Source organism: Myxocyprinus asiaticus, chromosome 7, assembly GCF_019703515.2.
Source record: "Myxocyprinus asiaticus isolate MX2 ecotype Aquarium Trade chromosome 7, UBuf_Myxa_2, whole genome shotgun sequence".
NCBI classification, from domain to species: domain Eukaryota; kingdom Metazoa; phylum Chordata; class Actinopteri; order Cypriniformes; family Catostomidae; genus Myxocyprinus; species Myxocyprinus asiaticus.
This window is the reverse complement of record NC_059350.1, coordinates 3,770,638-3,785,531: the sequence shown is the minus strand read 5'-3', so window position 1 is coordinate 3,785,531 and position 14,894 is coordinate 3,770,638.

Genomic DNA, 14,894 nt, shown 5'->3' with positions numbered 1-14,894 from the left:
ATCAAAACTCTTTCTTTTTCAGCAAAGTATCAGTAAAAAGCAATAAAAGCTTTGCAAGTTTGTAACCCAGTTACCAAAATTTAGGATATGTCTATCTTAACCCATTTAATCCCACTGGTTACTATTGTAACTGAAAATTAAAATGAAATATGCAGTTATTTTTGGCTTATCATTTCACTTTTCCCCACAGTTGCTCGTTAGTAAAAAAATACAATTATTTCTTTACTGTTTGCAATTTTCTTTTGTGTCTTATTGTGCAACTGAGCAAAATTTAACCATAGTTTCCCATGTTATAATTGTGACCAATAACAAATCTCATACTTTGACTAACCTTTAAAAAAAGTTTGTTTCATTGGGCTATCCAAGGAGTAAAATACATGTGCCCACATAGCTTTAAGGATTAAATGTGTTAAAACACTGATTTGTGTGGTTTCATTACTTTTCTAGCAATAAAAATTAAATGAAAGAATTGATTAAAGAAACGGCATAAGGGGTTGCAAAAATCGCCTAAATTATATCAGTCAGTGGGGTCAAGCTAGTTTGGGACCAAATGTTGCTTTGTTGTTATTGATAAAATTAAATTTCCCATGAACTGAAGAAATTGTTTTCCAAAGTTTTCATATAGAGTGGTAGAGCTCAAATTATAATTTAAAATTATTAAATTTGGGCATCTAATAGTTCTCACCCAAAAAACATGGGATTTGTCCTTTTTTATTTCAAGAAGAATAATGGGACACCAATTTGTACTCAGTTTTGGAAAGTGCCATTTATGCAATATAACATACATAATGGGCTCAAATGACTGATTCATTCTCAATATAATTTGTTATTTTTAGGTTGTTTTTACTGTCACTTTCAGAGAGTTCATCTGTGGTAATTCCTGGTTAAGTGCTTTGCTCAAGGGCACAATGGTGATAAAGTTGGATTGTCATATTAACTCCAGGAATTCAACCCTTGATCTTTTGGCTCACATAATAATTATTAAATTACATGCATTAAAAAGTTTGCCATCAAGTCAAGTCAAGTCAAGTCATTTTTATTTGTATAGCACCTTTCACAACACACGTCGTTTCAAAGCAGCTTTACAGAAGATCATGCATTAACAGAAAATGAAACTGTAATATCTATAATGTCTTAGAGTCATCATTGTGTAGTTTGATTAAATATGATTGTAAATTGTGTATAAAAAATTAATTAAATAATAACTGTATTTAGAACCCCTGTGAGCAAGCCGAAGGCGACTGTGGCAAGGAACACATAACTCCATATGATGTTGGTTAATGGAGAAAAATAACCTTGGGAGAAACCAGACTCACTGTGGGGGCCAGTTCCCCTCTGGCTAAACAACATGAATATAATGACAATATTACTAAGTCATGGTTTAAAATGATTAAACTAAGTGTTAAGGGTCAGTGTTTAAACAAAGATTTTGTATGAACTGTAAGATTAATGACTAATATCTTTGAAGTTCATCCTGGATTAACTGCAGTAATTCACATAGATGCAATTGTCCTTGTTAGTTTGCTGATGAAGGCTTTTGTTGGCAATTAATTGATAGTCTATGTATTCCGTTTTAAGAGTGTAGTCTATCATTAGACCGAGGTGATTCAGGCAGAGATCAGTTTGTTGCATCGCAGTTCAGCCTGGCCGGTAATTTCGGTGAGGTCTATACTAAGTCCAAGGTTTAGACAATGGCATATGAGGTATCCCATGTCTTATGGTTGGAGTTGGCATCAGTTCATCCTCTGAAGTCCATCGTAATAGACTGAAGTGATGTTTGGCTGGCACCGGCTGCTTTTAGTCAACATCACACAGCGACACGTAGCAGTGGAGTCCGACAGAAGCAGGAATGGAGCTGGATCCAGCCGGTTCTGGTGACCTCAGGATAGGAGTCCTGAGGTTGAGACAGGGAAACAAATAGAATAATATTAGCATAAATGCCATTCAATTTATTGCAGAGTTATAGATCATGATAGATGTTTCTGGTTCCAGCAGACCTAACTAAAGCAGCCTAATTGTGAGTTGATGGATAAATTAGGTGTATGCCTGGCTAAATAGATAAGTCTTTAGTCTAGACTTAAACTGAGTGAGTGTGTCTGCATCCCAAACAGTGTTAGGGAGACTATTCCATAGTTTAGGAGCCAAATATGAAAAGGATCTACCTGCTTTTATGGATTTTGATATTCTAGGAACTATTAACAGGTCAGAATTTTGCGATCGTAATGAACGTGACGGAATATAGCATGTCAGAATGTCACTTAAGTACTGCGGAGCTAGACCATTCAAAGCTTTGTACATAGTTAACAGAATTTTTTAATTAATATGAAATTTAACAGGTAGCCAATGTAACGATGATATAATGGGGCTAATATGATCATATTTCTTGGTTCTAGTCAGCACTCTGGCTGCTGCATTTTGAACCAATTGAAGTTTATTTATTGATCTTGCTGGACATCCTCCCAGTAATGCATAACAAAAATACAGTCTTGAGGGCATGAACGCATGAATTCATTTTTCGGCATCAGCAACAGAGAGTATGTGTCGTAATTTAGCAATATTTCTTAGATGGAAGAATGCTGTTCTACAAACATTGGTCATTTGATTTTCAAAGGGCAGATTGGTATCAAAAATAACACCTAAGTTCTTCGCTGTTGAAGACGATGTAAGAGTACATCCATCGAGAGTCAAATTATATTTTAGTGGCTTATTTTTTTAGGTTTTTGTTCAAATAATTAGTACCACTGTTTTGTCAGAATTGAGTTGAAGGAAATTTCTGGCCATCCAATCTTTTATTTCATTGATACACTCTGCTAATTTGGAGAATTGTGAAATCTCATCAGGTTTAGAAGAAATATAAAGTTGGGTATCATCTGCATAACAGTGGAAACTTATTCCATGATTCCTGATAATATCTCCCAGGGGAAGCATATACAAGTAGAAAATCAGAGGCCCTAAAACTGATCCCTGTGGCACTCCATACTTTACTTTTGTTTGGTTTGACAATTCCTCATTTACATAGATAAAGTGGTATCAGTCTGCTAAATAGGACCTAAACCATGCTAATGCAGCTCCACAAATGCCAACATAATTCTCCAGCCTATTCAAGAGAATGTCGTGATCTATCATGTCGAAGGCAGCACTAAGATCTAAAAGCACTAGAAGTGAAGTGCAGCCGCAATCAGATGATAAGAGCAAGTCATTTGTAACTCTGATAAGTGCAGTCTCTGTACTGTGATGAGGCCTAAATCCTGACTGAAATTGTTCATATATACTATTTCTCTGTAGAAATGAACATATTTGGGAGGACACTACCTTTTCTAGTATTTTAGACATAAATGGGAGATTTGAAATCGGTCTATAATTAGCCAATTCTCCAGGATCAAGTTATGGCTTCTTAATAAGCGGTTTGATAACTGCCATTTTAAAGTTTCTTGGGACATGTCCTAAGGATAGCAAGGAGTTAATAATATTAAGAAGAGGTTCTGAGATTACAGGGAATACCTCTTTTAAGAGCTTAGTTGGTATTGGATCTAACATACATGTTGTGGCTTTTGATGTTTTGATAAGTTTTGTTAGCTCTTCATGAACTATGACAGCAAAGGATTGAAGTTGCACGTGAGGAAAATTATGAGACACTGTTTTCTGAGGTGCTGTGACAGATGATTGCATAATTCTAATTTAATTTCTGATTATTTAAATTTTATCAGTAAAGAAATTTATGAGGTCATTACTATTGTGCTGCGACGGAATATCTGGTTCAGTCAATGCTTTATTGCAAACCAATTTAGCCACAGTAATGAATAAACACCTAGGATTGTTGTGGTTATTTTCTATGAGTTTGCTAAAATATGTTGACCTGGCAGCTTTTAGTGCCTGTCTGTATCTACAGACACTATACTTCCATGCACCATGAAATACCTTTAATTTTGTATTCTTCCACTTGCACTCCATTTTCCGAGCTGCTCTCTTGAGAGCATGAGTGTGATCATTGTACCATGGTGCAGGGCTTTTTTTCTTTAATCGAAGGGGGGGGGATTGACACTATCAAGAGTGCTAGAGATGACTGTATTTATATTTTCTGTTATTTCATCAAGTTCTTCTAGGCTTTGGGGTTTACTGAGTGTATGAGATTGATCTGGAAGATTATTAGTGAAGCTATCTTTAGTGGTCGAAAGAATAGTTCAACCTGAATGATAGCGTGGTGTAGATTGAGTAACATTAGCTGATCACAGCATACAAGAGACGTGGTAATGATCCGAGATGTCATCGCTCTGCGGCAGAATTTCTATAGTATCAACATCAACTCCATATGACAGAATTAAATCTAGCATATGATTATGCCGATGAATTCCTCCTGTCACATTTGTCTGACTCCAAGAGAGTTGAGAATATCGATAAATGCTAATCCCAATGTGTCATTTTCATTATCTATGTGAATGTTGAAGTCACCAACAATTAAAGCTCTATCTACATGAACTACTAGATCTGATATAAAATTTGCAAATTCACCAAGGAAATCAGAATACGGCCCGGGTGATCTATATACTGTAGCAAGGGCAAAAGACGACAGAGTTTTTTTATTTATATCTGACGGTGTCGCATTAAGCATTATTAGTTCAAAAGACTTAAATTTATACCCTGTCCTCTGAGTAACACCAAAAATTTCACTGTAAATTGTAGAAACACCTCCTCCTCGACCCTTCAGATGAGGCTCATGTTTTTAACAATATCAAACAGTTTGCACATCCAAACTATGATCTGTTATAATTTCATTTAAAATTAGTGCTCTAAGAGATCTAATGTTTAGTAGCCCTATCTTTATATTCTGTTTATCTTTAATTTTTTTGTTTTGTTCAAGTTTGACCTTAATCAATTTTTTTCTAAATGATTTAGTGAGAGTTTTGTGTTTGATAGTTCGGGGAACAGACAGTCTCTATGATTTGTAGGTGATACAGTCTCTATGTGTTGTAGTTTATGTGACCTTTTTGACGTCTCAAGGCAGCTAGCAGATGTTCGGATTAAGTAGTTTGTCTGCTTCCTGACCTGGGCCCCAGTTAGTCAAATACTATCATTATTAAGACTATGAGCCAAATTACTAGAAAGGAGAGTGGCACCTTCCCTGGAGGGATGGAGTCCATCTCTCTTTAGCAGGTCAGTTCTACACCAAAAACTCTTCCATTTTTCTATAAATCCTATGCTATTCTCCGGACACCACTCAGACATCCAGCCATTCAGTAATACTAATCTACTATAAACCTCATCATCACGAGGGCCAGCACATATTACAGCATCTGACATCGTTTTTGCAAATTCACATACCTCTTTAACATTATCTCTAGTGATTTCCGACTGGCTGGAGTCTCTATTTCAACATTCCTTACAATAGAATCACCAATAACAAGGGCTCCTTCAACATGATTCTCAGTGGGTGCATCACTGAGTGGGGAGAATCGATTGGAAACCCTAACAGGTACGGGAGAGTGATGTCGCTTTGCTGAGGGAGTATGCCGCTGAGACGTCACCCAAATGCCCTGCTGCGGGGGCTCTACAGACGGAACCAAAGTGTGTGTGTTGCTCGCTGTACTACCCGCATCCGAAACAGTATCTACCGGCTTCTCTTTCTCATTAGCGTTTGGCTGCGTGTCTCTAACTCATTAAACTTCTCCATCAGCCTGACTAATTCCTTACATTTATCACATGTGAATCCCTCACTGCTGACGGAAGAGGCTATTGTAAACAAGTGACATGTAATACAGGAAGAAATAGCATGAGCGGATGCCATGACTTACCGCAGTTGTTTGTTGTTTTTGTTGTTTTTGTTGGTTGTTCCTGAGCGGTGAGGGTTTGAGATCGATGTGAATCCCTCACACAATTGTTTCGATGCAATAATCCGTGTAACAAAGAGGAGAAAAATGGGTGCGCGCTGTAAAATGCACGCAGTTGAATCGCGATAAGAGAATAATGCGGGGGGAAACCCGATGCGCACAGAAAAATGGCAAATGTTAAGGATTAAAGGCTGTTTTTCAATCTGATTAATGGAACTGCTGCGTATTTGTGATCTCTCAAAGTGTTTAAACTCATTTTGTGTTTCACAGATATGACACTTGAACAAGGTGAAAACGTGGCCCTTAATGGAATTTGACATACTTTCATAATGTATTTAAAGAGTTTGCAGTGGTTGATAGAATACATGACGAACTTGCAAAACATTAAGACTTTGGGCAGGCAATTTCAAGTGTGTAATTCACAATGTCAATGTGCACTGTTTATCACAGAATAACTGGGGGGACACAGATAACAATACAACAGTTAAAACACACACATACACACTCAAACACACACACACAAGCTCTAGCGGTGGTGAACAGTGCTGTCGATGCTCTCCTGAAGTTCTGCCATCTTCTTCAGCACTAGATTTACCTTCTGTTCATCAAACTCCAAACACACAAACTCAGAGTTCTGAAAAGGAGAAAGACGGAGAAAAAGAGAATGTTGACATTTACCCATTCACTTTAACTGATCTGAAAACATTCTGGGGTTTTAAGGAAAACACATAATATTAGTAATGCTGACACATTGGTTACTGAATCAACCTGCATTAACACAGAGGTGTAAGATTCACAACATGGGACACACTCAGAAAGTAAAAGCAAACACCAAAAAAATCCTCAGGATCAAGAGTATCTAAAATGATTAAATCTGAATTTATAAAGTAGTGTAACTTTTTTAGCCAGCCTGGTTCTGGAAGTATTTTTCCATAAAAACAATTTTAATAGGAATTTCATAGCTTTTCAGCCATAATACAGTTCTAAATCATTAACCAAAACAGCCAGTTCCGTGGTGTCACAACATTACAAAACATACAGGAATTTGAAAAATCTGATAAAAAGACAAAGGTTATCACATGAAAACAAAGAAAAAAATATAAAACTATTGATTTAAAGTTGATGATTATACACCGATGAGTCAAAACATTATGACCACCTGCCTAGTATGCTGTTGGTCCTCCAGGTGCCACCAAAACAGCGGCGACCATACTCTACAAGACCACTGAAGGTGTCCTGTGGTATCTGGCACCAAAACATTAGCAGCAGATCCTTCAAGTCCTGTAAGTTGCAAAATGAAGCCGCCATGGATCAGACTTGTTGGTCCAACACATCCCACAGATGCACAATCAGATTGAGATCTGGGTAATTTGGAGGCCAGGGCAACACCTTGAACTCTTCATCATGTTCCTCAAACCATTCATGAACATTGTGTGCAGTGTGGCAGGGCGCATTATCCTGCTGAAAGAGGCCACTGCCATCAGGGAATACCATTGCCAAGAAGGGGTGTACCTGGCCTGCAACAATGTTTAGGTAGGTAGCACGTGTCAAATTGATGTCCACATGAATGACTGGGTTTCCCAGCAGAACATTGCCCAGAGCATCACACTCCCTCCACCAGCTTGTTGTCTTCCCACAGTGCATCCTGGTGCCATCACTTCCCTAGGTAAACGGCGCACACATACATGGCCGTCCATGTGATGTAAAAGAAAATAGGACTCATCGGACCAGGCGACCTTCTTCCACAGCTCCAAGATCCAGTTCCGAAGCTCGCATGCCCATTGTAGGCGCTTTCGGTGGTGGACAGGGGTCATCATAGGCACTCTGACAGCTATGCAGCCCCATCTGCAGTAGGTTGCGATGCACTGTGTGTTGACACATTCCTCCCGTAACCATCATTAAAATGTTCTGTGACTTGTGCCACAGTAGACCTCCTGTCGGCTCGAGCTACATGGGATAGCCTTCATTGCCCTCGTGCATCAATGAGCCTTGTGCGCCCAACACCTTGTCGCCGGTTTTTGGTTTTTCCCTCCTCGGACCACTGTCAGTAGGTACACACCACTGCTGACCGGGAGCACCCCACAAGCCTTGCTGTTTCAGAGTTGCTCTGAACCAGTCATTTGGCCATAACAATTTGGCCCTTGTCAAAGTTGCTCAGGTCTTTATTCCTAACCATTTCTCCTGCATTCAACATGTTGACTACGAGAACTGATTGTTCGCTCACCATCTAATCTACCCAGACCTTGACATGTGGCCTTGTTAGGAGATGATCAGTGTTATTCGTTTCACCTGTGAGTGGTCATAATGTTTTGGCTCATCAGTGAATATATATAAACAATATATTTTAACTCTATAGCAAAACTTTCAGATATTTGCAAGTATACTAGTAGTTTGAGGTGTAGGGAGACTTACAAATAATCAGTTTGTTTGTGGAGATAATTAATAGGATTTTCCTATTATTGTCCTCTATTAAATTGAGAATTAACATCTTTTTCTAGATTCAATGTAATGAAATATTAACTATTATATAATTGAAAAATAAGGTATGAGAGGCTGTATGTGTAAGGTCATTGTTAGGCACAATGTGGAGTCAAGAAATTATTATCATTTTGTTTTTTTAAATGATAATAATACATAATCTAACGCAAACACAATTGTGTTTGAAATTAGTGGCAGTAATTGTGCTCTATATGACCCTGAATGAAGCATCAATCTCATTTCAGCATTGTTACACCCGTGATGAGTACCCTTTCAGCTTCACTCCCACTCTAAAGAGAACTGAATAGCTAACTACAGTCCCCTATTCTCTCAGCATGAATCATACAGTGTAATGCATCTCTGAGCATACAGCACGAAAAATGAGAAACAATTAGAGCACTCAGATACACAAACACACATACAGACAGATGAGTGACGATATTGAAAGCCACTTACAACACAGAGCAGTCTCCTATTACAGCCAAAGACAATGGAGCGAAGTGATGTCCCCTCTAATTTTTGTTTTTGCTGAGCAAAACCTATTTCTGTTGAGCAAACAAACCATGAACCGACCTGTGCATTGTTCACAGTACCATTCTTTACCAAGAAATTTTGTTTGTTTTTATGCAGAACTGTTTGTTTCTTTATTAGGCTATTTATCAAATTTTCGCAGTTTTGTGACATTCTTGTAGATTTGTTTTGTTAAGTAACATAGAATTAAAAATATTTATGGGTGTTTCTTCAAATTTGGGAACTTTAACCCAGTGAATTATTAGAAAGTAAAATCCTGTTAAAAAAAATTTCACACTCTCACTACTTTATTTAATTTGCCTTCTAACAAAGTTAATGTTACATTATGTACAGTGGCAAGAAAAAGTATGTGAACCCTTTGGAATTACCTGCATTTATGTATATATTTGTCTTAAAATCTGGTCTGATCTTCATCTAAGTTACAATAATGAACAAACACAATCTGTTTTAACTAACAACACTCAAATTATTTTATTGTTCTTGTACATATTGAATACATCATTCAAACATTCACAATGTAGGTTGGAAAAAGTATGTGAACCCCTAAGATAATGACTTCAACAAAATCAAGAGAGTCAAGTGTTGGCAAACCTGGCATCCAGTTAAAGAAACGAGATTGGAGGTGTGGGTTAGAGCTACTTTGACTTATAAAAAGCACTCAAACATTTTGAGTTTACTATTCACAAGAAGCATCTGCTGACGTGGACCATGCCTCGCAAAAAAAAGAGATCTCAGAAGACCTACAATCAAGAATTGTTGTTTTGCATAAAAGCTGAAAAGGGATACTGTGGCGGAACGAACCGCCCCTCCCTCTCGTCAGTAGAAGTTTGGTGATGCAGCAGGACAATGACCCTAAACATCAAAGTAAATCCACTACAGAATGGCTACAAAAAAAAGAAAAAAAGAAAATCCACCTTTTGGAGTGGCCCAGTCAGAGTCCAGACCTTAACCCAATAGAGATGCTGTGGAATGACCTCAAGAGAGCCGTTCACACCAGACATCCTAAGAATATAGCTGAACTGAAGCAGTTCTGAAATGAAGAATGGTCCAAAATTCCTTCTGAACGTTGTGCAGGTCTAATCCGCAGATACCGGAAACTCTTGGTTGAGGTTATTGCTGCCAAAGGAGAATCAACAGTTATTAAATCCAAGGGTTCACTTACTTATTCCACAGCACTGTGAATGTTTAATGGGATGTGTTCAATAAAGACATGAAAGATTATAATTGTTTGTGTGTTGTTAGTTTAATCACATTGTGTTTGTCTATACTTGTGACATTGATAAAGATGAGATCACATTTTATGACTAATTAATGCAGAAAACCAGCTAATTCCAAAGGGTTCACATACTTTTTCTTGCCATTGTATGTATGTACATGTATCACAGGAGATATTTATTTATTTCTGAAAGTCATGGAAATTTCCAAGACAGTGTCATTTCCAGCACATCTCAAATTCTGTATTATGTTTAATAGATTTCTGTGGTGGAAATGACACTGATGAAAAAAATGACATTTTTAATGCTTTTGAAATAAAATGGCCAACTTTTTTTTCTTGATTGGAGATAATGCCCAATAAAAATATTATCTTTGTTTTCTTTAAACATCTCTGACACTTTTGTTGACTTGGTTACCAAGTACACAAACTTTTGAAAAAACTTTATTAGTGGCAAAATAGTTTGTTGTGGTATAAAAGACGACACAACTGTGGGACAGTCGTAATTTTGGAAAAATTGACAGAAACATTATCCCATTATAAATACTGAAATGGTTTATGTTTATTTCACTCTTTGTTTATATGATCAGTTTTAAACATGTAATAATTTGTAATTTTATAATGGATTTCCATAAAATAGAAAATAGATTTTCATAAATGAAATTAAAATCTATACACAAAAGGTATTTGAAAAATAACAAAAATAAATGATAAAGGCCGGGTCAGTTTTAATGTGACCTTCATTTAACAAAAAGAAAAAGTCCAAATCTGTTAGTTTTACTAAATATGACTTTAAATGTTTGGGCTAGCTATGCCAGGTTTGCATTGTAAATAATATTAGTTATATAAGTTATAAAGGCCATAATGCATATATTTCACTGTCTTTTTTTAAACATTTGTAGAAAAAGTCAAAATAGCATGTTTTGTCAGGTTTTTTGTCGATCTGTTTTCCACAATTAACATTTTTAAGTGGTTTCAAAATAACAGAATAAACAAAACAAAACAGTAGCTCTCATTCTCAATCTCATTCTGTGGATTGATAAAACACTGCCTCTATTACAGATCGGCATCTCACATTTGAAAACAAATAAACAAAATTAACTTAAGAGAAAAGAGCTAAAGTGACTCACGGGAGGAAAGCTTTTATAGCAGTGCAATGAGAGCTAATGTCACTAATGGATCTCTATTTCCTGTAACTCATGAAATAAGACATGAGTTATGTTCAGAAAACTATACTACCATACTACTCCATTTCTGCAATATTAAGATCTAGAAGAAACCTCATGCATTTCAAGAATGTGTTGATGAATTTTAAAGGTGCACTCTGTCATTTTTTGTTCTGTTGCACTGGCCGATGTGGCAGTCTGCATCACGTAAACGCAATAGCTTTTGGTTACCAATGCTATTATGTACTATTCTCCATCAGCCATGATTCATTTATTTTGTGAGTTAAATGTCCGATAATGGGGACATTTTTATCCATGTAAAATAAAACAGCTTCATCTCATATGAGTGTGCACGATTTTAAAAATATTAGTCAAGAGTACTATATTTTTCAATATAAACCTTTTAAAAGAAAAAAAAAAAGAAAATACTAAGTGCACCTTTAACTTATAAATTACACATTTTGCTCATTTAGAAATCAGACTTTCACTGAGGCCTACAAAGTTTGCAATTGTTTTAAAACTGTGCCAGCAATACAGCACAACATACAAACAACACCTTTAAAAAATATACCAAACATGTTACAACTTCTTTCAAAGCACATGGAATTAAACCACAGACAAGGGTGTGTCTTGATTTTTGGAGCATGTCTGCACACATTTATAGGTGTGTGCTAGTACACTTTTTCTACCCTTTTAATCCATTGTGTTGATTGTGTAATAAAGAGATAATCCATATGCTCACTGTCCTAGTTTTAGAGAAGACTTGTAGTGTCCAAAGGTCAAGCACTGTGAACAGTGAAAACACTGTCTGGTCATACCTGTTGTTTAAACTGTATTACAGCTGCTCTATATCAGTGTGTTTGTGTATGTCTGTGAGAACACATTTAACCATACACAACCTGTACATGACATCAACACCTATTCAGTCCATTTAATCTGATTCAGTGTTGGGTGTAATCAGATTACAAAGGAATTAGTTACTGTAATTGAACTACTTTTTAGTCAAAATAATGTGGCACATTACATTTTAAATTGTAGTAATCAGATTACAGTTACTCGAGAGTCCCCCAGCCACTGGGGGTTGCGTCAGGAAGGGCATCCAGCATAAAACCTGTGCCAAGTCAAATATGCGGATCATGGATGGTCCGCTGTGGCGACCCCTAACAGGAGCAGCCGAAAGAAGAAGATTACAGTTACTCACTTTCAATTAAAGTTAATTACTTTTAAGTACATAACTTGGGTTAAAATAGTAATATTTATGTAGAATTTAAACATGAATTATGTTCATATGTACGTCTCCTTTCATTGTGACAGCTAAAGGGCGAATGCCCCCTTATAAATCAAGGTAAAGGGAGAAACGTGTGGTGCTGAGTATATGACTAATGTGTGACATAATTTTGAATTTGTTGAGCAAAAAAAAACTTTTCTGTGAAAAGTGTTGCAGAAAGTAAACTGAAAGTAATCAGTAGTGTGATTACTTTTTGAAGACCTACTCAGTAAAATAATCAGATTACAATTTTATAGAAGTAACTAGTAATATGTAGTGTATTACTTGATTACTGCTGATATTAAATATTTAATTCTGATGACATGCTTCTATATAAAGCTTTGTCTGGGATCTCATTTAGTAAGGAGTGTGAATATTTTACGAGTTGTTTGATGTTTTACATGATTTTGTGTTTTATTTATATCCAAAGCCATTTAATCAATTTTGTTTCTAAGACAAGCATCACTATTATTATTACTCATATATCGTGTGAGTAATTTTAACTAGAAGACGACCGATATATCGTTTTTGCCGATTAATCGGGACCGATAGTTGCTTTTTGAGCTTGTTTCTAAGGCAAGCATCACTACTACTATGACACATACGTCTTGTGAGTAATCTGAACAAGAGGTCAAATGAATATATAGTTTTTGCCAATTAATCGGCACCGATAGTTGCTTTTTGAGCTTTTTTCTAAGGCAAGCATCACTACTACAATTATTCATACTTCATGTGAGTAATCTGAACAAGAGGTCAAATGAATATATAGTTTTTGTCAATTAATCGGCACCGATAGTTGCTTTTTGAGCTTGTTTCTAAGGCAAGCATCACTACAACTATTACTCATACATCATGTGAGTAATTTTAACTACAGGCTGACAGATATATAGTTTTTGCCGATTAATCGGCACCGATAGTTACTTTTTGAGCGATAGTTTTTTGTCAAAATGAATACTAATAATTCACCAGCCATTAAAAGCTTCGGGCTTGTTTATATTTAAAGGTCTCACATTTATGAGTTGTTTGTGCAGATAAAGTACTTTTGGATTTTGTGTTTTATGTATACTGAAAGCCATACAATCCATTTTGTTTCTAAGGCAAGCATCACCACTATCATAATTTGTGTAAGTTGAACTAGAATTTGACTGATATATAGTTTTTTTTCGGATTAATCGGCACCGATAGTTGCTTTTTGAGCTTGTTTCTAAAAGCATCAGTACTACTATTACTCATACTTCATGTGAGTAATTTGAAATAGAGGTCGACTGATATATCGTTTTTGACGATTATTATTATTTTGCTTTTTAAGGTTGTTTTTTGTCAAAATTAACACAGATAATTCACCAGCCATTAAAGGCTTCTGGGTTTTTTAGAGTTAAAAGTCTCACTTTATGAACTGAATCTTAATTTTTATATATAATATACTGTATTTGCTAAAATGTGCAGAGTATACACACTGCATACTACAGAAACAGTCAGAGTAGTATGGTAGTATACTATTCAGAAAAAAAATTTATTTTTTTTTTTTTTTACTAAAAAGTCACAGTAGTAAAACAAAACCTGCTGTCCTCTTGTGGAAGATGGTAATGCAGCCCCCTCCTGAAGTATTAAAACAAATTCTTGCATGCTACCAGCTATTTTAAATCTGTAGTTGTGTCTTGCAAAATCACGAAATTAGAATACAGTTTGTATTGTACTGCAGAAACATTAATAAACTTCACTGTTGTCATTTATACTTTCTAATACAATAATCAGAGAAGCAGCAGAGGAGAAATGCATCTTGAAGATTAAAACTGTTCATGTCTTCTCTTATAAAACAGCAATTTTAATGTAATAAACTCCACACATAGTTCATTTCAAAAGGATAGTTTTTGTAAAACAAGTTGAAGATTGGCATACATGTGGCCAGTTCATTAAGTTATGAGCTGTTTCCTCACAAAAGCAGTCTAGTGTACTGAAGCATCTCTTCCATAGACATCCATTTAAAAAACAGCCTCGTCGTCTCGGTGTATCACCATAGGATGTCTATGGGACTGCAACGTTATGGATTGCTTTGCTAATCTTGTAGGCTCATTAAATGTATGAAGTGAAATTAAAATTTAATATTCAAGCATTTGGTTATAAAATAATAATCAGTGGTGATTATTTTAATGGCTTTGCCATGAGACCATTCTAAAGTATTTAGATATATTAGCCTAAAAGCCAGGTTTAAAATGCAACAATATACAATATAAAATGCATTATGTACCAGGCAGACCCTGCCTGGTCTCTCTACTCACCAAGGGGTCCTTAGCCTGGAAAATGTTAAAGACTTCTGATTTATTAGAACTAATAGTTGATTTCTCTGATCACAAATCTTCGGAATATATTCAAAGCCCTTCTAAATGCTCCAGAAACTGTTATTTTCATTATCA